The following is a 27357-nucleotide window of genomic DNA, read 5'->3' as shown; positions in this document are numbered from 1 at the left end:
TTAGGACCTTGAACATATTTTGTGGAACAGGTACAGTAGTTTGACTAAATAAAAATAAATAAATGGTAAAATTTGTCTAATAAATTGGCATGAGCATTTAAGGACCAGATGACTGTTCTGAGAAATATTTTTGTTTCATCCTACATTTATGCAGAGCTGCTACTTTCATTGTAACTGCCCCACATTATTGTTTCACATATCCTTTCATTATCTGCAACTTTGTGTTACAAATTCTTCTTTCACTCTCTGCCCTCTCTTTCACCTTTAGTACTTTTTGGGGCTACAGCACCTTCTCTTATATATTCTCAGCATACACACTCTCCTTCATATAGCAGCTGTTAGGCATAAGACTGCTGAGTCATGTTTCTAAAATGAAATGATTACTTAATGAAATTGCCCACTTGGCCCCATTTGATACTATAAATGACAGGCTGGTGCATGACTGTGGCTCCTACAAGGCATCGGTGCCCCATTCAATAAAGAGTCATCTGGGAGAACTGCTAAGGAGCAGTTCAGATCCATGGGGTATGGGGGAGGAGAGAAGCAGTGCCTAACAGCAATCAGATGAAAGATACAAGGTACATAAAAAAATAAAACCCAAGCAAGAGAACAGATTGCATTTATAATCCAGATAAAGGTACAAGAAAAAAAAACAACAACAAGAGAACTTAGATAGCATTCATAATCCATATAAAGTTGAGGGAAAAAACTAAAACCTAAGCAAGAAAACTTTACATGGCTTGGGGGTTTTCGAGTGAACAGATATCACTGTAGCAGTATAGACAAAATACTTAATTTCTGTTTAGAACATTTTATATTTTGATTTATTTACTTAAGTTTGTTAACAAGGGCATAGCACTGATCCAAACGGACCAACTTCATTTTCAGCCCAAGACTGAAACTGGTAGAAAACATAGGACAAATATGACAAACATTAAAAATCAGTAATAACACACAGGGTAAATAAAACAGAGTATACATACTACTTACATATATATGAAATGAACTAGATGATGCGCTTGCTGTTATTATTTATGTATTCTTCCTTACTAATGGCATATATTTTTCAGATAAAACATTATTATATGCAATAAGTACCACTGAAGCAGGACATTAGGTAATTAGGTATGTGTACTTTACCCTAAATGATGTAGTATGTACTGATTTTCAGTACATAAAAACTTATTTTTATATCCTGTACTAACAGATCCTAATGGAAAAACATAGAAGTACACAGAGTACAATTGTTTGATATCATTGCTTGCCGATACATATATAAGGAAGTGGGATTAAGGGTGTGCCCATGAATTAGGAAAAAGCCATAAAAGTGCAACCCTGTCTACTTTTTGACTTAGTGCGGACATTAAGAAGGGGCAGGGGATAATACAGATGCTGGTTTGTAAAAGAACATGTACTGAAGATGTTCTCCAAGACTAAAAATACTTTCTCAGTGGGCCTGATAATATACTGGGCTGTTTAATAAACAATACTAAACAAGCCCTAGCAGGGCCACACCTTATACTATTTAACTGGAATTTAACTAATTTCATTGTCCCAGAAGTTTAGTGCAGCAGTGATGCCGCACCACACTTGGTGGAGGGTTGGCATAATGGTTAAGGTCTTTATTTTACAAATATAAAGTACAGAGTTTGATTTTGACCTCTGGTAACTGTTTAGGATTGTAATTGTCTGCAGACTGATGGCCTAGTATATACCTATGAACCTGTGAACAAGGGTTGGCCACCACTGACTTCTCAGTCTGACAGATTTTATCTGCAACGCCATGGAATATATAACAGGTCTATATTACCATGTCGAAAGACATGTTTGCTGAACACGTCTTAACTGACATGGAAATATCGACATGTTAAAATCCCGAATTGTGGAGTCAGCGAATTTTTTTCCCAGGGGAAAAAAATCGCTTGGCCATACACAAGAAAACACACTTTCAAACCCTACAATGTGGGGGGCTTTGTCCCCCACACTCCCCCTAACTAAATGTACAAACTCCAAGATCGTACTACAGTGGGGAAAAGGGCAAATCCCTGATGATGGCTGAGTGATTTTTTCCCCCTGGGAAAAAAGTCGTTGACTCGGACATCTGGGATTTTAACATGTCGATATTTCTGTGTCAATTAAGACATGTTTGGCAAACATGTTTTTTGACATGGTAATATAGACCCTAAATTACAACTGACTTGATAAAGTATGATATCAAAAATCTCATCAGGCTAGACCTGTGTCAGTTTGGGTTCTCAAGGACAGATTCCATTAACAGACTGTAATACACTTTTGAAAAAATTATTAGTGGTCATGCTGTCCACATGGTGTACCTTTACCTCGCCAGGGCATTTGACATCATCCAGTATTCTGGCATAAGTAGTAAGCTCAATGCATTATAAATATATTCCCATGTACTAAGATGGGCAGTAAACTGGCTGAAAGATAGAACCCACATGGTGCAGTATCAGGTGCCTCATTAGACAGTATGAAAGTGACCAGTAGTATTCAACAGGTCTCTGTGCTCTGAGCCCTTTTGTTCGGCACTTAATTTTTTGATCTCCAGACCATGAACCAAGATCTCTGTCTAACCAGGTTTGCAGACAACAGTGAATTGGGAGTCACTCTTAAATACCCTGCTAACACACATGTCTTTCAGCAAGGATATCAGTCATCTGGGCTTCTGTAGTGGGTGCCAACATCCTACTATGGTTATTGTTTGGTTGTTCCATTTGGTTGTACTCTCAGATCTTTTGTTTACTCAGATTTGACTGGGTTTTAGTTGATCCCTTTGGTTATTTTCTCAGATCTCTTGTTGACCCAGATTTGACTGGGTTCTAGTTGCTCTGACTGTATGATATGGAACAGAAAAAATCCCCTGGCCCTAAATGTACCAGGTATGCTTCAGAAAGGTTTTACATTTTATGCCAAATAAATGGGCAGCCTTGGTGGAAAACACTCAATGTCTGAAACTTTTACAGAAGTAATCTAAATTTCCAAACATGTTTCAAGGAAAAAGTAAACTTCCTAAAATAGGACCTGCCACATAGACCAACTGTCTCTTGTAAGGGCTCAGAAACAAAGGCTATGGCCATATATGTGGAAACATATATTGTCAAAGCAGTTACTCAGAAATCTTCATGTATTATCGATTCCTCAGATTGTATATAGAAGTTGACAAATATAAGTGTGAGTGCTACAAATATTTGTCACTTCAGATGTGAGATCTCACTCAGTTATGCCTAAGGACTAATGTTTAGAAAAGGTGTGCCATTATTTACATACAAAGACAAATATAGGTTCATAGGTTCATAGGTTCATACTAGGCTATCTGCCCTAGGGCATTTATAAGCCTAGCCAGAATGTGTTTGGCTTTCGCCACCCATTTTAAATTAATTTTGCTATGCCTTTTTTTGAGGTTAGTATACTGTGCCTCTGTCTAACAGTGACACAGAAGTGATAGCCGGGGTAAACCTACGATCTCCCATCCACTCATCAAGATTCCTCTTGAAGAGAGTCAATGTGGGACTCTGCCTAACCTGGACTGGGATTTTATTCCAGCGTGAAGGGAGCCTCTGGGTTATGAATCTGTCCCTCCAGCATGTCCTATTTATTTCAGTGCTGAGGTTCAAGTCTCTCGAGCTGCAGCTCGATGGGATTTGGATTTTCTGAGGTGCAGCATGTCCATTAATTCGGGTTGGACATGGCTTTATCACGCCAGGCACAGATCGCCTCTGAGCAGGCGGTATGCCACTGAGTAGAGCTGGAGTTCCTTTAACGCGGCAGCATATGGCATCTGTTTGAGCCCTTTGATCCTCTTGGTGAGGTACTTTTGGGGTCTTTCCAGTTGCTGCAGGTGTCTGGTAAGGTACATCCCAAAAGGGCATTGTACTCAATTATGGGCCTGATGAGGGATTAGTAAAGAGGCACGATGACCTCCCCTGATCTAGATGTGAATCCCTTCATGATTAGGTGGGCTATATAAAATGTTTTCTAACCACTTTCGCCACGTGGTTGTCAAATGAGAGATTGCTATCAACTTGGGTCCCCAGGTCCCTAATGACTTCTTCTGTACTTAATGGATTACCACCTATGTGGTAATTTGTGAGCACTTTGTTTTTGCCAAAGGGGATGACTATACACTTTTTGGCGTTTAGCTTGAGGCCATGGCTCTGGCACCAGTTGTCTGTTTCTATGAGGCCCTTTTGGAGGATGCTTGTGTCGGCTGGAGAGTTGATTATGGCGCCCAGTTTGCAGTCATCTGTGAACTTGGTCAGCCACAGTCCTTCCGTGTTGGCCTGTACCACCAAGAAATATATACCGAACAAGAGAGGTCCCAGGAGGGACGCCACTTGTAACTGGTTTGGAGTCTGACATGGCTCCAGCAATTCTAACCATGTGGGTTCTGTCCTTGACAGACAACTAAATGAGTTATAACTCATTTAGTTGTCTGTGGGTTAGGCAGTGGTGTGTCATTATATCTCAGTCATCAGAAATGTTAGAAAAATGTATTCATAAGCAATGCATCAACTATCTAATAGATAACCGACTTCAGTCTTCAACCAAGCATGGCTTCCATCCCCCTCACAGCACAGCTACTGCTTTAATGTGTTATTATAACATTTCTCAAGTGTGGGCAGTTGTGAGACTTGAAGTTTAGTGAAGCCTGGAGCAGCATAGAGGAGAGATGGTGGTAAGAATGAAGAGGTTGTAAGTCTTTTGGGCTACATCAGTGATATACACCTTTACTCTGTATATTTTTCCTAACTTTTGATGATTTTTTTTCAGTCATGTGGGATACATGGTGGTTGAATTTCAACTGATCATGTATAATGACACTCATGTTGACAAAAATAATAGTGAATAATGTTGTTTTGGTATAGATGTGTTTTTGGGGTGAAGAGCAGTAATTTAGTTTTATTTTAGGGTTTAGAAGTAGTTGTGAATTATTTAGGCAGGTTTCAATCAATAATAAGGATTGTTGTGTAAGGTTTTGGAGTTTATAGGAATATTTGGCAGAAATGATTAGGTTCAGGCCATCAACTTATTGAATTTGGGTAGCATTTTTTGTAACAGTGTACAGGTTACTGATAAATATGTTGAAAGGTATGGGCCTAGTATAGATCTTTGTGGGACTCCAATAGTTACTTGCAAGAAGGTAGTGAAATGATTTTTCTGTTTCACTGCTTATTCTCTATTTGAGAGGCAGCAATGGAATCATTGCAGTGAAGAGGTGTGAGCCCTAAGGATGGGAGATTATGTGAGAGCTTCTGGTGGCAGGCAGAATCAACATCTTATGATAAGTCTAGGAAGATGGTGGCAACTAGGCTTCTGGGATTTTTGTGGGTGTTGACAGTATTAAGAAAATTCAGCAAAGCAGTAGGTGTGCTGTGATAATGATGGAAGCCATGCTGGGTTTAAAACAGAAGCCGATTATCTATTAGATAGTTGATAAGTTGCTTATGAATATATTTTTCTAATAGTTTTGAGGGGTGAGATAAAATGGCATTTTGCCTACAGTTTGAAAGATCTCTGTTAATTCCACCCATGTGTAGAGGAATAATAAATGATTTTGTCCGGAGCGAGGGAACTTTATTTTCAGATATGGATTAATTTACCAGGAAGGAAATTGGACATGCAATGGCCTCAGCTGCTATTTTTAAGATATTCAGTAAGTAAAATGTCAGGGGCAGTTGTAGTAGGTTTTAATTTTTTTAGGTATTTTTTGACAGTATCTGTGGGAACTGGTTGGACAGAGAAATGGTGAAGATGATTATTTGACTGAGTAGAGACCTCAAGTATCTGATTAGTCACTTGGTTGGTTAATGCTTTAAAATGGGTATTGAATTGGCTGGCAATGGTACCATTTTGTTTCTGTGTGCTTGGTACTGGTTGTTCACCTTGTCCTGGATGTAACAGTTTATTCATTAAGGCCCAGAACAGTTTTGGATCATTAGTGTGTATGTTTTAATTGGTTGTGTAGTAGATTTTCTTATCTTTGGTGAGAAGTTGATTTCTTAGCCTATATACTAATAAAGATAGCGCTAATTTATTTTTTGTCCAGACTTTCCATGATTTGTCTTTTTGTTTCCTGAGTTGTTTAGTTGCTAAGAATAGCCATGGAGCAGGGTCAGCTTTGACTCTTTTTACTCTTTTGGTTGTTAGTGTGTTTAGAACATCTAAGAAGATTTTGTTGAACTCGGAGACAGCATCATCTATGCTTTATATGAATGGCTATAATAAGGTTTCTATTAGAAGTAGAGCAGTGTGAATGAGCAGTATCACAAAATAATGATAGTAGCTATTGCAATCTTTAGTGACGCTCAGTTAAGGAGATGCAGTGTATTAATAAAAGTGGTTCTATGAAAAGCAATACATTTTCTTTCTAAGCTGTAATGATGTGTTTTGGGGTTGTTGCTTTGGTGCCTTATAGTGTAGATTGGAAAGTGATCACTTAGGCTTTCTGTCAGAGTTCCATGGGATGATATTTTATTTGAAAAGGATATTAGTATTCAATTGAGGGTTGGTTCTCTGGCTGTGGCTTTGTTATATTTAGTTAATGTGGTTATCAATTATGTAAACTTTTACAGATGTATATTATTGGTAGGATTTTCAGATTGTATGGTTCAAAACTGTAATAGTACTGCACAAAATGTTCAGACTTTTCATGCTCACTTTAACCAATGAAACAGTTTATACCCAAGTGCTTGTTTTCAGTATAAAATGTCAGCATAAGCTAGATGAATAACTTACCAGAGGGTCACACAGTATGTAAATGGGAACAGAGATGGCCATGTCCCAGACTACAGGATGAAGCTAAGTTAAATGCTTGTTCCCACCATGTTGAGCTATACTGCCAGATTAATGATTTCAATGGTATTGTAAACTAATTTGCCTCCTTTACAGCCTTAATATCGTTATGTCTTCAGGCACATACACATTGCTACAATATTAGGGTCCTGGACTTGTTACTTAAGCAGGATTTCTGTTCAGATTCATTCTGCAGTGTACATGTAAGTCAATGTCTAGTTCTGAAATTTTTCCTAGTCTATGACATGACAGTGAATTAAAATTTTAAAATGTAGATATTTTAAAATGATTCACATTAGAAACAGTTTTACAAGCTTCACTAAAATTGTATCTGTTGTACTATTAGTAGTTAAAATCCTGAGCGTGAGGTATGAGACTTGCAAACTAGGATTCATAGTGTATTTGTATGAATTCACAACAATCCCCAGGATTCAGCAAGCAGTCATGCAGGAATAAGTTATTCCTGTATGGCAGGGACCGTTCCCGTACAGCACGGCAGAGTGCCTTGCATATTCATGAAGGCGCCCTGCCTTTGCTGTTAAACGGACATGGAGCTGTGTGCAAGTGCAGGGGGTGTGTCTGAGAGCAGAGCTGTCACAATACGCATGTCCCTGCACTCCATAATTGTCTTTCAGCAATTAAAAACAAGCAAGAATGCTCGTAACACCCCAAACCTGTCAGGAAAACAAAAGTAGTCAAAGGCAAAAGGGACAATCATCCATACCAAGCATACCTCTCAACTGTACAGATTTTTGCAGAATACCCAGATGTTTACCTCATATTTATGGTGCTCACCCTAAAATGTGTACCTGTCTGGCAAATAGCTGAGGATTGAAGTCATTAAATAATGACAAAACATTTGAGTTTAAGACTACACACATCCATTAGAAAATTCATGCTAATGTAAAACCTGTTATTCTATCATCTTTTTAAGTTTGTAAGAGCAATATTTAAAATCCCCCCATCATTGTAGGCTTTGTCCAGATATTTTGCTCTAAGAGGTTGAGAGGTATGCTACCAAGCCAAAAATTATTAGGATAACACAACAGCATAAGCACATAGCGCACACCTCCCAACCCATCAGATTAAGTAATGTGGACAAAGCCAAAAGGGACAATTGTCCCACAAAGCAGAAAGCTGATAAAATAACAGGTTTAGCATTGGCAGGGATATTCTGAAGGGTATAGATAAAATAACACAACATTTTTTTTTATATAAATGCAATAAAGTTTAAGCATAGCTGCGCAGGTGTGCCCATTGCTTAGCTACGCTTAGCCCAGCTTAAACAGCAAAAGAAGTTAAATAGCAAGAGACATCCAACATAAACAGTATTGCAATAGTGTAGTGGTTAGAGTGTATGCTTTGTGAGCTGCCATTCCTGTTTTGATTCCCACTGTAACCAATTCACATTTTACATGTGAAAGCAATACATAAACAACTTTTTAGTATTGCCAATAACTAGTCCCCAAAAATATGTGAACCAATATTTATTAAAAAACACAGAAAATTCATAAAAGGATAAGCGCTTTCATCACAATGACTTCATCAGAACAAAAAACTATTGTAAAGATTCTCATTTATACAGTGGATAAATCATATGACCCAAGCAATTAAGTTTTAAAAGAACAGTCGTAAACATTTCATGTGGGAAACTTTGGAATTAAATAATTTAACTGTATAAATTATAAAGTTTAAAGTAGTCAGAGTATCAATTTGTATTTTTGTATTATACAGGTTTACATTTCCACAGCTTTTTAAATTCCAAAGTTTCCCACATGAAATGTTTATGACTGTTCTTTTAAAACTTAATTGCTTGGGTCATATGATTTATCCACTGTATAAATAAGAATCTTTACAATAGTTTTTTGTTCTGATGAAGTCATTTTGACGAAAGCGCTTATCCTTTTATGAATTTTCTGTGTTTTTTAATAAATATTGGTTCATGTATTTTTGGAGACTACTTATTGGCAACACTAGCAGCTTCTTGTTTCATGGTCGTTGCGCTGCTTTTGGCACCATTTACTTTTTTTCCAACCTTTTTAGTATTACCTACTAAATAACATATATTTGTTAACCGGAGTACTGTATTAGGTTCAGATGTGAAGTGTCAGTTTAATAAAGTTGTGAAATCCCCATATAAACACAAGTCCCCTATACAGTATAGTCACACATGAATAAATGTAATGAAAATACATTGTGGGATGTCAGGGACAGTAAACAAATTTATAATATGCAATGAATGATGTATCAATGCCATACAGCAAATCATCTATAAAAATGAAAAAATAAGCAATGCTAAGCATTGCACAGCTCTGCTTACCAGGTGTAAGCATTATGTAAATATGACTGCTAAGCAATAAGTAGCACAGCTAAGTGGATTTGCCCATTGGTAAGCAGTGCTGAACCTGTCCCTTTAAGAAATGCCAACCTTAGCTAAGCAGGTTTGCCTGTAGATTAGCTTAGCTCAGCATATTCAAAACCGTCTAATCATGGCAAAATGTAGGAAATTGGCCGTATTTAAACCCCACAGGTGGAAATACAGCTTATAACTGGTTGCAGCTTTCCACTGTAGGCAGGATGGCTGGAGTTGTAGAGGGATTGGGCTTCCGGGTGCAGCGCTGGGGCATACAGGATTCCAAGGTCATAGTAGGACTCCTGGTAAAAAACCATGATGAGAGACTGCTGTAGGGCTAGTAACAGGGCTCCCAATATAAAGCGGAAGCCTGGGACCGTCTCACCCATGTTCTCACCAGTGCCACTGGTATCCCTCAGACTGGTGAGCAGGTCATGCACCACTATGCCATCTTGAAGCAAAGAAAGAGGGAGGTCTTGGATTAGTGGGTCCAAGAAGCAAGGCAGAGGGGGTGATATCCCAGCAATGTGTAAGTAGTCATACAATTACTGTTTACTAAAGTCCAGCATGTGTATGTGATGGATAGGTATGCCTAAATATGTCTCTATTTCCTTTATAGCTGTGGCTGAGTGGACTGTGAATCAGGAAGCCCATGCAAGTAGGCTGCAAAGGCTGCGTCGCAAGGCTGGTGAGTAACAATCCTGCTTGTGGTAGTCATACCAAATAAATATAAAGTAGTAGAAAGTCATCTGGCAGTATAAAAACTGTTGTATGGGTTGTACTGAATAAACCAGACAATATGACAGTAATAGTCCCATACAGGTCATATTTAAATAAAACTGTAACTGCTTGGCAATAAAGCTCTAAATCCTGGACTGGTTGTGTTTACTCTGGTGTTGTATGGCATTTATTGCTGCATTCTCTGAATAGTAATGCTGTATTAACCACTGTTACCCACACTGTGCTGCATAAAAAAATGTCTAGGAATGGCTGTATAAGACTGTTGCAAGTACAAGATCAGATTGTACAACCAGGAGAGACTTAGAAAGAAAACACTGAAGAAATATACAGCAATATCCAAAATAGCCCACTTTACTGGGACTTAAATTGTTGTACTTTTATCAGACACAGCCATGGTTTGAACCCTGGGAGTGATAGTAAGCTGTATGCATAATCATACCTGTCAGCTGTACAGAATTTTCAAAATATCCAGATAATTGGCTTATATTTTCTGCCTGTTCCTCTGTCCCCCTGGCAAATCAGTGGGATGATCCCAGAATTGTAGTCATGAAATAATGACATACATTTGATTTTCATGCCTCAAAACCTTCAGAAAATGTATATTAAAAAATCCTGTCACTCATGCAGCTCTCCAAGTTTATGACAGCAATATTCAAAACATGTCCCTATTTGTACCCCCATGTTGTCGAGCTTTGACCAGAGTGTGTGCAGTAACAGATTGAGAGGTATGTGCATAATATTAACTCATTACATCCGAGTGACACCTCCAGGTGCATCTGCAGTTACCCCCTACTGCTCCTCTAGGCGTCAAATATTACTTGTTCATACTTGCATTAATAATTCCAAAACCACGCTACATACAAGGTATCAGAATATTTTATCTTGAAGCATATATGATGGCAAACTTAATTGTACTGATATTTGACCTCTGTCAATGAGTATTTATTAGAATTGTAAGGTGATAACTTCATTTTTAAAGGCTTAGGCCACACCCACTAGGGGTTAAAGGTACTCACTCAAAAGACTTGTACTGGAGGGAATGAGAATCTGGGAAAATGTGTAGAAACAGTCAGGTAGTGTTAACAAACATTCCCTCCACAGGTCTGTTAGATAAGAAAACTGTGCCTGCCAATAAAGATTTAAATCCTGGACTGGAAGTGTTTACTCTAATATAGTATGGCCTGACATGTAGCATTCAGTAACATCTGATATCAGAATAGTACTGTTGTGTCAATCACTGTTTCTCACACTGTGCTACATAAAAATACGTGTAGGAATGTCTGTGTAAGACTGTTGTAATGACAAAGTCAGATTGTACAACCAAGAAAGACTTAGACAGAAAACACTGAAGAGATAAACACTAATGTCCAAATAGCACACTCTACTGTGACATAAATTGTTGTATTTTTAGTAGACACAGCCATGGTTCAAATCCTGGGAGTGGTAGTAAGCTGAATGCATAATCATACCTCTCAACTGTATGGAATATTCAGAATGTCCAGATAATTGGTTCATATTTTCTGCCTGTTCCTCTGTCCCCCTGGCAAGTCAGTGGGATGATCTCGGAATTATAGTCATGAAATAATGACATACATTTGATTTTCAGACCTCAAAACCTTCAGAAAATGTATATTAAAACAAATCCTGTCAGTCATGCAACTCTCCAAGTTTATGACAGCAATATTCAAATCATCCCTATTTGTACCCCCATGTTGTCAAGCTTTGTCCAGAGTGTGTGCATTAAGAGATTGAGAGGTATGTGCATAATATTAAATTTGAATCTGGGAATATGTGTAGAAACAGTCAGGTAGGGTTAACAAACATTCCCTCCATAGGTCTACCAGGTAAGGAATGTAAGGATTTAGCTATAAGAGAGTTGAAGTATACACTGTGCACAAACATACCACTGCCCAAACCAAGGCCATAGGGTATTGTAATAATACCTGTACCTTAATGATTAGAGCAATGATCATTAAAGTTGTGAGTACTACAAGGATATCTAAGTTGTTAACTGAAATCTCTCCCCCTTACCATATCTGCAACAATAATCTAAATACACAAATCAATGGGTATGTTTACACCAAACCTACTGTTGGGACATATGTCCTATTGTTCAATAAATATTGAAATGTGTTTCTATTAATGTTCCATGTTGAAATACTATCATTGGTGGCCTGTTGCTATCAATGTAACCTGCATGCCATTGTAATGGTCACTGTGGTTCCATATATGCATGTGTTCTGTTTGCTATGCAACTGTTACAAATCTGATGTTTTGGGTTAATGGGATTATCTATGCATGCTGTTATAACTAATCCTGGATTGTGCTGACTATTACTAATTCACATATGTTTTAAAATTGCAACACCATAGCATGTATGGGAAGGCCGGTCCCAGTAGACCCACCTCTCCCACCTCATCTGGCTATGGCACCAGGCCCCAGCACACCTGGAACCCGCCCCAGGACCTCCTTGTCTGCTGGTCCTGCACCACCTTTGGGTGGAACCTTCTCAGAGGATGGCACCCCCCACCGGGAGTGGGCACAGACAGGATCCAGTCACCCGAAGTCAGGTCCTGGGATTGATGTATAGCCAGCACTGAAGGGAGTTTGGAGATCTGCTACACCAGTTTTAGGGCTGAGTGGCACATTTAGAGGGTCAGCCTGCCCCTCCTGCTCAGCCCCCAGCACAGCCACCTTTGGGGCCATGAAGGTGCAGTGTTGACTGACCATGGGTGGGGACCTCAGTCCCACTGTTTCCATTTGGGGGCTCATGGGCTTCTGATTTCCAAATACCCCTCCTCATTCAAGGTGTTTACTGCCCACATGTGTCATATACTGCCCCTATATGCTGCCTTGTCTGTCTTCCTATCCAACCTACCTCCCCAAATATACCTACTATCCTTCCCCAACATCCCACTCTCACCTTAAAAAAGGCAATCTGTTACCAAAAAAAAAATTTGCCCCATACATAGCTGTCCATTTCACACACGTCTACTGAACATGTAATCTGGTCTAATTGGCTTCACAACACATTACTGTTGTCTAAAACAAATTAAGCAAGCCTCGGAGTACTTCCTAAACTCTTAACACAAGTATAATACTTGAATCGAACCAGACAGCATCAAACCAATAAATGCAATGCAGCAAAGGATTAATCCAAAAAGAATTTAATTTAAGCGCTTTTCGTCTGCTACTAATGGCAAACTTCTTCAGAATAAAATCATGTTCAATTCATCCCCATTTTATACAGAACACATAATTGGTTAATTACCCCAATTGAATGCTCATTAGACATTTAAAAAGGCAATGATAAAAACTTAGTTTTAAACAACTTAGTTTTAAAAGTCTACATTACATTTAACATTGAAAAAAGTAATAAATAATGAATGTATAATCCATAAAAATATATAACTTTATACAACTCAAATATGTTGTTAGTTCTTTGGTATATGTATTTCTTTGACATTAAAATTCTATCTCTTTAGACTTAACATACTGAGGAGGCAGCCTATGGAACATGCTTCATTTAAACCAGGGGGATGGTAAGATTCCAACCTGATTTGCCAATAAAGTTCTAAAACTAATAGTTTTAATGAAGCCGGACCCCCTCTACTATCATTACTAACTTGATCAATTCCTATATATTTAAATTGGTGGTTGGGATATTCTGAGACATGTTTAGCCAATGCATTCGTAAACTTACACTTCCTGATAGCGTACTGATGTTCATAGATTCTTTCTTTTAGTTTACGTTCAGTTTTCCCTACATAGTGGGCAACACAATTTTGACATTGGGCTAAATATACTATCGATTTTGAATTGCATGTAAATCTATGTTTAAGTTTAAATTCACCCTTGTTGATGTTGAATCTATTAGATTCCATTATGTATCTACAATAATTACAATTGTGACATCTAAACATCCCTGGTGTTCTGACTGATAAATGTTTCATTTCGAACCAAGATTTTAGGTTCCTCCCTTTTTTGTAAGTTATTAAAGGTGTAGTACCTAACTTAGTGGACACTGTCGAGTCCACACCAAATAGCTGCCAATTTTTCTGAATAATTGACCACAAAGAGTTACTGTCCACTGCAAATGTCGTAATAAATCTCGGAATGTCAGTCAAATCTACCCTTCTGAAACCTACTTGCTCGTGATCATTCGCTGGACCTAAACATATCACCGTACTCTCCTTTTCTCTAGCTTTAAGGAGTGGCACATAAAAATTACTGTTCCTTTTCCTGCTGATTTCGTCTATAAGTTCCTCAACTAAACAGACAGGGTAACCTCTACTTAAAAACATTGATTTAAGTGTGTTACATTCCACTGCGAAGTCTTCATCTTTACTGATAATTCTCGCTGCTCTAACAAGCTGCCCTTTCACTACTGCACGCTTTTGTGTGTAGGGGTGGCAACTTGTAAAATGTAGTAAAGTGTTAGAGTATAGCGGTTTCCTATATATCTTAGATGTATAACAAGACATATTCTCGTCTTTAGATAAAAGGATATCCAAATACGCTATTTCATTACTACTGAAAGTTGAAGTAAATACTAGAAAATCAGTGGAGTCATTCAAAAAGTCAATGAATACAGTGGCTTGTGTTTCAGTCCCGTTAAACAGGATGAAAATGTCATCCAAGTAACGGGTATAGTATATTAATAAATCAGAAAAGAGGGGATTATTGAGAATGAATGAATGTTCCCACTGGGCCATGACCAAATTGGCCACACTGGCTCCATATGGTGAGCCCATCCCAACACCAACCGTCTGCAAATAGTAATTATCACCAAACATGAAGTAGTTCCTAGGTAGCGTTAAGTCAAGAAGTTCTGCTACCAGTGAAATGTCATGACTCTTGGCTTCTCTAGCTTTTAACCTGTCACAAACCCATTCGATAGCTGTTTCTTGGGGAATACAGGTATATAGGTCTTTCACATCAATGGATAGAAGATTGTAATGCTGTTCAAAACTTAATTCATTAATTTTGGAAAGGAAGGTCCATGAATCTTTACAGATCTGAGACTCAAAGGAGATGTATTTCCCTAAAATATGATCTACTACCTTAGCGCAAGCATAGATTGGTGATCCACGACTGTCAATAAGTGGGCGCATAGGAGGATCATGAATGTTCTTATGTATTTTAGGTATTCCAAAGAAATACGGTGTCCTAGGATGTAAAGTAGTCATGTAGTTGTACTGGTCTTGGTTTATCCTCCCTTCTATATACATCTCTTCTAAATGGTCTTTGATTACTTTGTAGGCGTTATTAATTTCATTCAAAGAACTCAATGCGTAAGCAGGAGTGTTTAAAATTGATGCCATACGATTAATATATTCGCTATTGTCAAAAACCACAATCCCTCCTCCTTTATCTGGTTTACATATACGCAAATTATTCATGTGAAGAGTATGAATGTTTTCTATTTCTTCCATATTGTTGTGTGGGATCATGTTCATACGGTTCTTTATATGCCTCCTGATGTCAAGTTCACACATTAATTCAAACATAGCTAAAAGTGGATGTAGGGGAGGGTTATAAGTACTAGGGATGTGTAACTGATTTTGATCTCCCACATATACTCCTCCTCCCATCATTAATCTGAAATTAAGTTTCCGTGTGAAAATGTTAACATCAATTATGGCTTTAACCAAGTCCGTATGATGGTGTGGGACATAAGTAAGGCCCTTGGCCATTAAGTCAGCCATTTCCATTGATATATCAACTTTTGAAAAATTATATACTTTAAAATCGCCAAGCGAATTGGTGATAATGTTAGGTTCTTGGTGTATGTTTTCTTCGTTTAGCTCTGTTTCCTCTATTTCAGGTACATGTTCTAAGTTGTTGGATAGACACAACACATTACTGTTGTCCTCACCCCTCTATCAGGGGTTTGAGTGTCCAAATCTATCTCCACATTCAGTACATATGTACAGCTATTGCTGTAGAAGAAATGGACAGCTATGGACTTTCCCTACACCAGTCCTGCACATCCCTAGCTACTTTCCCTATTGTTTTTCCCTCTGCATGCCCCATTTTTCACCACTTTCCTATCACCACTTTCTTCTTTTCTTTTAAAGAAATTAGTGTGGGAGTAAGCCGCAGTAAGCACTTTTAAGTAGTAGTAAGTGGGTTTAACCCTGTTTGCGTGGTGGCAAGCAATGGCTACTCAGATTAAGCACTGTCAGGCTAACTGTCTGTAAGCATATTTAACTGGATATTAGCATTGCTTACTGTCACACAAACCAGCGCAAACCAGCTTACAACTGGTTAAATGTGCCTTAATTATTCTGTATCCAACAGCCTTTTTTCTGCCCAGGAACAAAATAATCAACCCTTGCAAGTCTCAAACCCAGGACCCTGTACACCATTTCCACAGTAATTTGCCACTATGGCATTTGAGCTGTACATAAATGTTATATTTTCTCAAACATATCATGCAGCACAGTCATTCAACAGTAGGGAAAATGTATTTATATATGTAGATGTACATATTTATATATATATATATATATATATATATATATATATATATAAAAAAAATATATATATATATATATATATATATATATATAGCTATATGGTTGCCCTTCACATGGTCGACTTTTCAAAAAGTTGACTTTCATATGGCCGAGATGATATGATCGACTTTCGAAAAGCCGACCATGGGGAACTGCTATCTCTGTACAGTGCAGAATGGGAAAATGTCCTTCTTCCGCACTGTAGTGTGATCTCTGAGTTGGTATATTTAAGTTACGGGGGTGCAGGAGGGCTTGCCACCCTGCTGACAGTTGAAAGGTAAGTGTTTGTTGTGTGTTTCGTGTTTATTTTACATGGTCGGCTTTTCGAAAGTCGATCATATGGTCTCGGCCATATGAAAATCGACTTTCTTATAATTCGACCATGTAAAGTAGACCAAGCTATATATATTTATATATGTAGACATATATATATATATATATAGATATATATCAAAATGTGTATTGCATTTGCACATTGGATCAACCCTCTTGAACTTCTCACTGCAAAACATCTGACCAAAGGCACTGTTAATGGGGGTAAAGGGGCCCAAAATAGGGATCTCTTGTAATTATTGCCATTTTCCCTTCCTCCACAGCTGAACAGATCTGTCATGCAACACAATAGCCAGCACTTGCAAGTCTTGAACCCAGGACCCTGCATGACATAACCACAACAAGTTAACAGTAAACCATCTCAGCTGTAAGATGTCAGGATGATATCTTTAACATATCATGCAGAACAGTCAGTCCACCATAGGGAATGTACAATATGGAAGCAGTAAACATATATACACACACACACACACATATATATATATATATACATACACACACACACACACACACACACACACACACACACACACACACATATATATATATATATATATATATATATATATATATATATATATATATATATATATATACACATATATACAGACATACATACACATATATAAATATATTACTACTTATAGATATGTTTAAGAAGATTATATATAGAGGGTGCAAAGCATATCAAACAGCCATTATTCCTACAGTTGCCACCTTTTAAAATGACCAGTGTTTGATTATTTCCTACAAATGAGAATTATTGCATGAAACATATACCCACACACAATGCAAAGGACTTGACATCACACACATGTTTGCATACATAGAAATGTTTATTTGTATACTATTTCAGTTGTTTATGCCACTTCTTATAGCAGTTAGGTGTTTGATATACATAATAACTGATTAATGCAACTCTTAAACAAAACATTTGATACAGTAATCTGAAAAACATAACATACTGTGCTGTCCAGGCTAAGGCCTTCAAGTAGTGCAACAGTAAAAAAAACACTTGCCTTGAAGATAAGAACCAATCAACACTTAATTACAGATATAGTTCCGCAGCCTCCAATTACACTCTGTACTCAACCCCTAGGGGGGAAAGTACTAGTTGTCACAATGTAAATGTATCTGTTACATAACAATGCTTAACTTAAAACAACACTGACAAACAGAACTGTGTGTAAGACAGTAAGCCGTAGCCCACCACTGTTCCCATGATGAAATGTATGAAAATGTACAGCCATATACCTTAATATTTTTATTACTGATATCCCCTCACATGGTGTAACAGCCTAGTTTAAAAACATTTAATACCCCTCCCCCATAAAATGTCTTACAAGGGCATATAACAGTGTTTTCCATACACTGACTTCCAGACTCTACAAGGTCACACAAGTTTTGTTCAGCTGTAGCCTTCATATATATGGACCCTACCCCACAATTTGTGTAGGAGTCCACAACATCACTGGAATGACAGCAGGAATTCCAGCACTAAATAATGATAGGCCATTACCTAACAACCTCTTACTGCATGACATCTGGACAAAGCCTGGTATATATGTGGAGGACAGAGGCTGGAACACAGGGCCATATTTGCAATATTGCTGTTATACACTGTGAAAGTTGCTGGTGTTACAAGATTGGTTGCAACATACCCTTACTCAGGAATATGAAGTCAGAAACACAAATGGATGTTGCCATGTACTGATAGCAATCAACGGAGAGAATGACACTGATATGTCAGAGACAAGACCTGTGTAGTGAGCAGACAAACCATAACAGCCAATCCTCTGGCCATCATGTGCATAGGCCCACAGTTGGGAGCTATGTAGACAGACTGCATTCCATGCAAAACTAGCATGTACACACAAACCCTGTAAAACTAGCAGTATTCAATGCATATAACAGCAATACTCACACTGTCTGTAGATCTAGAACCTTATACAAACATGTAGTTGGCCTGTGTCCGCAAGTCTTGTTGTAAGAGGTATTGCTACCTGCTATCTGTGACACTGCTGCCCACACACAGGAAGGATGTCTTCCGTACAGGAAAGCTAAAGGGACAGCGCCCACATGATGTAGTCATTTATAGTAGTGGGTTGCTATGACATCGGCTATTGTAAGTACTACACAGCTGGCTGCATGCAATTAGCAAGTGGGGAACACCAATTGGTGCAGAGTCCATCATCTGATCATGAGCATCACCTGCAAAAGCCATGCTGTGACCTATTCAAACCAGCTCAATCCCTGTAGTGGAGAGAGAGAGAGAGAGAGAGAGAGAGAGAGAAAGAAATAACACTAAAGAATAATACTACAAAAAACAATAAAAAACAAACAAACAAGGAAAATATCCAAGTGGTACACAGAAGAGAGCACTATAATAAAACAGGTATGTGAAACATGTATGCATGTAATTGAATGTAGTACTTGGTCTGTAATAATGGGATAGATGATTTTGAAAGATTTATATGTGCCATCAAGACTTGTTGCTGTAATTATGTCCTGCTGAACACCTGCTATGGACATAGCATCTGACCCTGTGGGCAGTGGGCCATACCTATCAAATGTGCAGATCTGCACAAAATGACAAGATTTAAGCCATCATAGTGTTTCTTTTGTTCCTCCAAACATGTATATTAGTCTGGAAGATAGCTGAAGGTGGAAGTAATGAAGTCATGATAGACACATGAGTTTCAGGCCCCACCACCTTCAGACAGTCATGGTAATGTGAAATGTATCATGCACAAACTTCATAGGTTTGTAATAGGCTTATCTACGATCTGTCCCTATATATCCCCCCTAATATTAGGCTGTGGCCACATGTGACACCCTGTTTCGTAGCAAAGCAGAACAGTGCAGCTGTGGAGGAAGGAAGTTCAGAGTGTGGACCCGATGTCTGAATGCACTATATATATATATATATATATATATATATATATATATATATATATATAGAAATGTCAGAAACACAAATGGATGTTGCCATGTACTGATAGCAATCAACGGAGAGAATGACACTGATTTGTCAGAGACAAGACCTGTGTAGTGAGCAGACAAACCATAACAGCCAATCCTCTGGCCATCATGTGCATAGGCCCACAGTTGGGAGCTATGTAGACAGACTGCATTCCATGCAAAACTAGCATGTACACACAAACCCTGTAAAACTAGCAGTATTCAATGCATATAACAGCAATACTCACACTGTCCGTAGATCTAGAACCTTATACAAACATGTAGTTGGCCTGTGTCCACAAGTCTTGTTGTAAGAGGTATTGCTACCTGCTATCTGTAACACTGCTGCCCACACACAGGAAGGATGTCTTCCATACAGGAAAGCTAAAGGGACAACGCCCACATGATGTAGTCATTTATAGTAGTGGGTTGCTATGACATCGGCTATTGTAAGTACTACACAGCTGGCTGCATGCAATTAGCAAGTGGGGAACACCAATTGGCCCAGAGTCCATCACCTGATCATGAGCATCACCTGCAAAAGCCATGCTGTGACCTATTCAAACCAGCTCAATCCCTGTAGTGGAGAGAGAGAGAGAGAGAGAGAGAGAGAGAGAGAAATAACACTAAAGAATAATACTACAAAAAACAATAAAAAACAAACAAACAAGGAAAATATCCAAGTGGTACACAGAAGAGAGCACTATAATAAAACAGGTATGTGAAACATGTATGCATGTAATTGAATGTAGTACTTGGTCTGTAATAATGGGATAGATGATTTTGAAAGATTTATATGTGCCATCAAGACTTGTTGCTGTAATTATGTCCTGCCGAACACCTGCTATGGACATAGCATCTGACCCTGTGGGCAGTGGGCCATACCTATGAAATGTGCAGATCTGCACAAAATGACAAGATTTAAGCCATCATAGTGTTTCTTTTGTTCCTCCAAACATGTATATTAGTCTGGAAGATAGCTGAAGGTGGAAGTAATGAAGTCATGATAGACACATGAGTTTCAGACCCCACCACCTTCAGACAGTCATGGTAATGTGAAATGTATCATGCACAAACTTCATAGGTTTGTAATAGGCTTATCTACGATCTGTCCCTATATATCCCCCCTAATATTAGGCTGTGGCCACATGTGACACCCTGTTTCGTAGCAAAGCAGAACAGTGCAGCTGTGGAGGAAGGAAGTTCAGAGTGTGGACCCGATGTCTGAATGCACTCTATATATATATATATATATATATATATATATATATATATATATATATAAATGTGTATGTCTACGTATATACAAACACACACACACACACACGCACACACACACACACACACACACACATACATTTTCCCTACTGTTGAATGACTGTGCTGCATGATATGTTTGAGAAAGCATCACACATATCTGCAGAACAGATGGCTTACTGGTATGTTGATGTGGTTATGGTGTTCAGGGTCCTGGGTTAGACACTTGCAAGGGCTGATAATTTATTTGCTGGCCAGAACAAGGGCTGTTGGATACAGAGTGATTAAGGTACCTGTAAGCAGTTGTAAGCGGGTGCAAAATGGACAGTTATGTATGGTGTGAAATTTGTGTTGGGAACAGATTGACCTGTTTTTGTTAAGGTGAGAGTGGGATGTTATGGAAGGACAGTAGGTATATTTGGGGAGGTAGGTTGGGTTGGAAGAAAAATAAGATAGACAAGACAGCATACAGGGGCGGTATATGACACATGTGGTGGGTAAACACCTTGGACGGGGAGGGGTGCTTGGAAATTGGAAGCCAATAAGCCCCAAAATGGAAATAGGTGCCCACCCATGGGCAGTCACCACTGCACCTTCACAGCCCTGAAGATATCTGTGCTGGGGGCTGAGCATATGGGGTGAGGTTGACCCTCTAATTGTGTCATGACAGCCTCAAGTTGGTGTAGCAAATCTCCCAATTATCTGTGGAGCTCCCTAATGCACCAGACCCTGGACCTGACTTCAGATGACAGGATCCTGTCTGTGCACACTCCAGGGGGGGAACGAGCACCATCCCCTGAGGTGGTGCCACCTGAAGGTAGTGCAGGACCAGCAGATGAGGGGGTCCCGGGTTGGTTTTCAGACATGCTGTGGCCTGGTGCCACAGCCAGATGAGGTGGGAGAGGTGGATCCGCTGGGAACAGCCTTCCCAAACATGCTTTGTGTTGCAGTTTTAGGACATATGTGGGTACTAATAGTCAACACAATCCAGGATTAGTTATAACAGCATGCATAGATATTCCCATTAACCCAAAATACCAGATTTGGAACAGCTGCATAGCAAACAGAACACATGCATATATGGAACCACAGTGGACATTACAATGGCATGCAGGTTAAATTGTAAGCAACAGGCCACCAATGATATTGTTTCAACATGGAACATGAATAGAAACACATTTCAATATTTGTTGCACAATAGGATATATGTCCCAACAGTAGGTTTGGTGTAAACATACCCATTGATTAGTGGGTTCAGATTATTGTTGCAGATATGGTGGGGGAGATGTCAATTAACAACTATTATATCCTTGCAGTATGAGGTCCTCAGACCTTTTTTCCTGTTTATGTCTTCAAGGTGCCATGTCACGGGAGTGTCTCCCTGCTTATACTCCACAGGAGAATGAAATACTAGTCAACTACCTCATGCATCACCACAGAAATCACTTTGGGCTTACGGCCCATGATCTGCAGGAGAGGACTGCCCTGTGGAATGAGCTGATCCACAGGGTAAATGATGTCACCCTGCATAACCGCATTTATGAGTAGGTGTGACATTGTTGCACTGACCTCATCCACCATGCCTGTCAGTGTGCTGCTGCAGTTAGGAGGGACCAGCTAACTATAGGTGGGGCGTCATGCCATCTAGCTCCCATGACACATGCTGAAGAGCTCCTTGCCAGCTTTGGGACATCCTCCCACCAGCCAAGCCAAGAAACTGATGATAGAATTGTGGAGATGGGTGCTACCCACAAAATGGATAAGGAGCATGCAGGTAAGGCCCACAGGACACATTAGTAGACCACTGTTGCTTATCCATCTTCATCTGTAAAGTATCTTCATGCATATGTCAGATAGTTTGTTGCTGCAGTGTAGTAATGAACAGATGTGCATACTCTCTATTATTGTGGGTTTATACTGTTGATGTACTGAAATACTGCTCCCACCCTGTACCAATGCCACAGGTGTGGCTACTGACATTACATCTCTCACACAACTATGTAGATCCCTCTAATATACCTCTGGGGCAGCAGCCTGTACCTGGTGAATATGGAGTTTTTTGTTCAGGTTTGCCAATACACCAGCCATGTTATGGCTATGGTATTTGCCATGCACACATTTAACACACCTACCCATAATGCATGCTGTACATGTTCACTTATTGTTGCTGTTAACTACATTGCCACGGTTGTCACCATGGTGGCATACCTGAAGGGTATGTAAGAGCCCTGCAATATAACTAACAACCTGTCAGTCCAAGATGTGTGGACAGAGATGAACATAATGGTGGGGCAAATGGCCTACAGTAGGGACATGTCTGAAACATTACCGTTATTCGGTGGCTACAACAGTGTATGTACCACTATTACAATGTGTATGTACCACTATTACAATGGCAAATGTTACAGATCTACACAAAGGCGTATGACAATACCACATTCCACAACTTTTACAACCTGTAATGTGATCTTAACATAAACAATGAATGTGTAATATGGAATCCTATGTTAGGACAACAAATATGGGGTATACATTCCTTAACAAACACTGGAAGCATATGTGTGCACACACTCCAAATAACATATTGTGGAATCAGCTTTTGAGGCACTGACAGCATTCACTCTTCTTGAGTACATACCTTCCATCAAGTACAGGTCCTCAATGTCACACCAAGTAATGGTCTGCTTTCCAAGAAGTATGTCCATGACATTTGCCCACTCACCTGCAACAGAGGCAGCTGTGGCTTGCAGACATCTTACAAACCATGGAATGGATCCCATATCCAAAAGGTAGCACTCAGGAGTGGGAGATATAGCCTTCCCTCACCATTGCATGTACCATGGCAAACAGTGCAGACAGTCAATTATGTGACTATGAAGTATAGGACAACATTAATGTAGAAAATAAACAGATGCCCACCCAAGACAGATGACAACACATGTTGCAAACTGGTCACAGGGCCTGTCCAGAAACATGCAGCAACACTGAGGGACTTGCAGAAATGTCTAGCAAGTACTGCCTGTGCAGTACCTGTGTCGACAATTGCCTGGATGCTGCATAAGTGTGGCCTATGGGTTAGGGTAATCAGATGGAAGAGTTGTTCCACAGGAAACATCATTCAGGGCTCTCTACAGGTAGTATATGCATAACATCAAGTCTCCCAAATGCATGTTTTGCAATGTGTAATGGTGTACCGAGACCAGGGCTGAAACTTACAGACAGTATTAATAAAGATACATGTGCTGCACAAGCAACACCTCACTCCACCTCAGGCCCACCATACCCATCTGTACCTTGCTGATGCCAGTGTACACCTTTAGGTTTGCTGTGCATTAGCAGGAACTAGGCCAGTAGACATGGTGTTCTGAATTTGGGACACTGCAAAAGGGCAGTCATGTGTGGCCCATAGTTGTCAAGCATCTGCAAAAGGCTGAGGATGGGGAGGGGTGTCATCCTGAAACACAACAGTGAACTGAAGCATACATCCAAAGCTCGCTAAGAATGGCTGCATCTGAACACAGTCAAGGTCATGAATTGTGGCAGACATAATCCTGACTCCACAGCAAGGCACTGTATGACCTCCAAGGGCTCTGCACATGTGCTGACCTTGCAATCTGGCAGAGATGGGGGACAGTTATAGGGTGGAATGAACAAATAATGGCAAGTGAAGATGGCCATGATAGTATACCCCTTCCAGGAATAGTGACTGCTGTCATTCACTTAACAGGTGCTGCAAAAAACCATCATGTTAAAGGTGTGCAGACTTATGCAACCCACATATTGTATGCATCTCAATCAGCATCTTCCCAACTAACACATTTGTTTTGTACTGCATTTGATTACACAGGTCATATGTCACATATCATGTGTGTGTAATGTTAACATATGCAGTATTGTGGCCCCATGGCATATCAGGGAAGAGGGTGGAATGTCAATAAGGGTGTGTACACTCCTCATAGCCACAGTAAGATTTGAAGGTTGTCAGTGTAATTGGATTTTATTGTGCATACATCCACTGCTGATGATGAGATCTGCAAATCAGAGGTCAGGCATTCACTATTGACATCTGTCCTCATATCATCCCAGGTATGTGTCAGACAAACACATAGGGGCTGTGAGCAACAGAGCAAACATAACTGCCATACATATACACATTCAGCAATGGTGTGTACACTCATGAGGCATGGTGCACAGTACATGCCAGGGTGCTGAACAGGTGCACAGCAATACTGTGTATATGGATGCAGTGTGTCCAGGGGAAGGGGCATCACCTACTAACACAACTCATGCATCACAGAGATGCATAATGGTAACAGGGATTGAGTATAGCTGCAGTGCAGGCTGTTGAGTGCCATATGTCATGCATGTTGATAGCTGGGTAATGAGAGGTTTGTGTAATATCTTTGTGCCACCTCACCTGTAAGTGTGTGTGTGTGTGTGTGTGTGTGTGTGTGTGTGTGTGTGTGTGTGTGTGTGTGAGAGAGAGTGTGTGTAGAGTTAAGCAATGACGTACAGGTCTTAAATTACTTTTTTTTGTTTTCCCCTCACAGGTGGCGAGGTGGATCTGGGTCCCACCTGTAGGCAAACTGATGTTAGAGTCCATACAGACAAATGTGTCTGTACACAGCAGCCATAGCCATATGACTGGCAAGGTACCACACAGGCAGAGGTACAGATGAGCTCGTAGGAGGGCTGCTGGCCATCATGCCCCTGGCAGAAGTGCCACAGCAGGTGTCATGGAGGCACAGGCACATATGGAACATTATACCAGACAGAGTCTGAGGCTCCAGAGGGCTACTCATTCTACTGTTATTGACATCATCTGTGATCTTGCAGGTGCCCACCATTATTTTGCAGAGGTCCTGGATAGACGGGTGAGATGGTGGGAATCCTGGACCATGCAATGTCTGTGTTAGAGCATATGGTGGGAGTAGGGTGACAGCCACGTGGACATAGGTCAGCAACACCAACAGGTGGAGGTCTACATGGACATGCAACAAGTCACAGATGGTCCCTTAGTGCAGTACCAGCACAAGCACTGCAGAGGGGGTGCTGTCCACACCACAGCACAGCAGGCCACATGCAGGTGGTCCTGGCCGGTCCCAAAAGGGACCTGGATCCAGCAGACATTTGTCATCATCAGGGGAGAGTACCATATCTGGGCTTGTACCTTGTAGTGACCATGGAGCCCCTGGCAGGCACAGTTCTCGTGTCTATAGCTGGAGTCGGTGAAATGCACACCCTGCCATGTACAGTCTGCAGCTGTCCAACAACCCCCTGTATAGGGCAGCCACATGGCAGAACTGTGTACATACACACACACACACACACACACACACACACACACACACACACACACACACACACACACACACACACATCACCAGCACAACTATGGCATCTCCATACCTACACACACCACATCTGCACAGCCCACTTAATAACAAAACCCCATAACACACACATGATGTCAACCAAATGGCTCAGCCTAGGTCTCTGGGAAACCCACAACACACCCTGCACATATGATGATACCTGTGCCACATCCCTGTCATCCATACCATCGATGCAGGGACAGGCTAATATTGTTATGTTTCACAGGGTGGATGTACTAATGTGCAGCAATTCAATGCTGTGTACCATGTTTTCAGTGGAAAATTTTAATGCTTACATGTCAGGATGTGTAGCTCTCCAGCCATGATGTGTTATAGCTGTTATTAACACTGACTGATTGTGGTCTTCATAATGTATTCAGTTTGTGTTGTAGGTGTCTATGTGTTAGCAGGATGTTGGTCTGCTGTTGTTTCCTACAAGGGGTATGGCACTGTGGTGACACACTGACTGTGTCATTTCCTGGGTACAGCTGAACAGAAGTAACAGGTCTGTATAACATTTACTGCGTATGCCGCATGGCTGATAGGTCTGAGGGGTGTATACAGGTGAGTGCATGGTGGCTGATGTCAGCAGACTTTCTACAGTGGACAATGGTAAGTGTACTGGGTGGCACACAAGACATGTTTGTGTATAACACACACACACACACACACACAAATACACACACAGAGGCTTTGGTGTTGATGCAATACACAGAGAATACTGTACACATGGATGTACTTAATTTTTCAGTGAACCCATTTTAGCCTATGTAATTCCAGCAAGACAAATTAGAACAATGAGTGAGAAGGTCACTGAAAAAACAATCACTAAAAGCAAAATGAAAACTCCAGCAAAGCTAGAACTTCCAATAAGTGACCTCCCAAACCCCTTGTATCAGAGGCACATGGGATATATGCAAATGATCCTTATGAACATCAGGTGTTTCAGCTAATTGGCAATTCTGAATGTCATTGACTTGTTTCATCATTTTAAAAAGGAAAAAAA

General features: G+C 40.0%; 1 protein-coding gene across 4 annotated transcripts in view; it reads left to right on the top strand.

Moving 5' to 3' along the window:
* TRAF3IP3 (TRAF3 interacting protein 3) overlaps positions 1-27357 on the top strand; it is a 967079-nt gene that overhangs the window by 681030 nt on the left and 258692 nt on the right. The gene's annotated exons all lie outside the window — the stretch shown is intronic.

This window comes from Protopterus annectens, chromosome 7.part0, assembly GCF_019279795.1.
Source record: "Protopterus annectens isolate FY-2018-M chromosome 7.part0, PAN1.0, whole genome shotgun sequence".
NCBI lineage: Eukaryota > Metazoa > Chordata > Ceratodontiformes > Protopteridae > Protopterus > Protopterus annectens.
The sequence above is the reverse complement of the archived record's forward strand: the minus strand, read 5'-3'. Positions and strand labels throughout refer to the sequence as shown.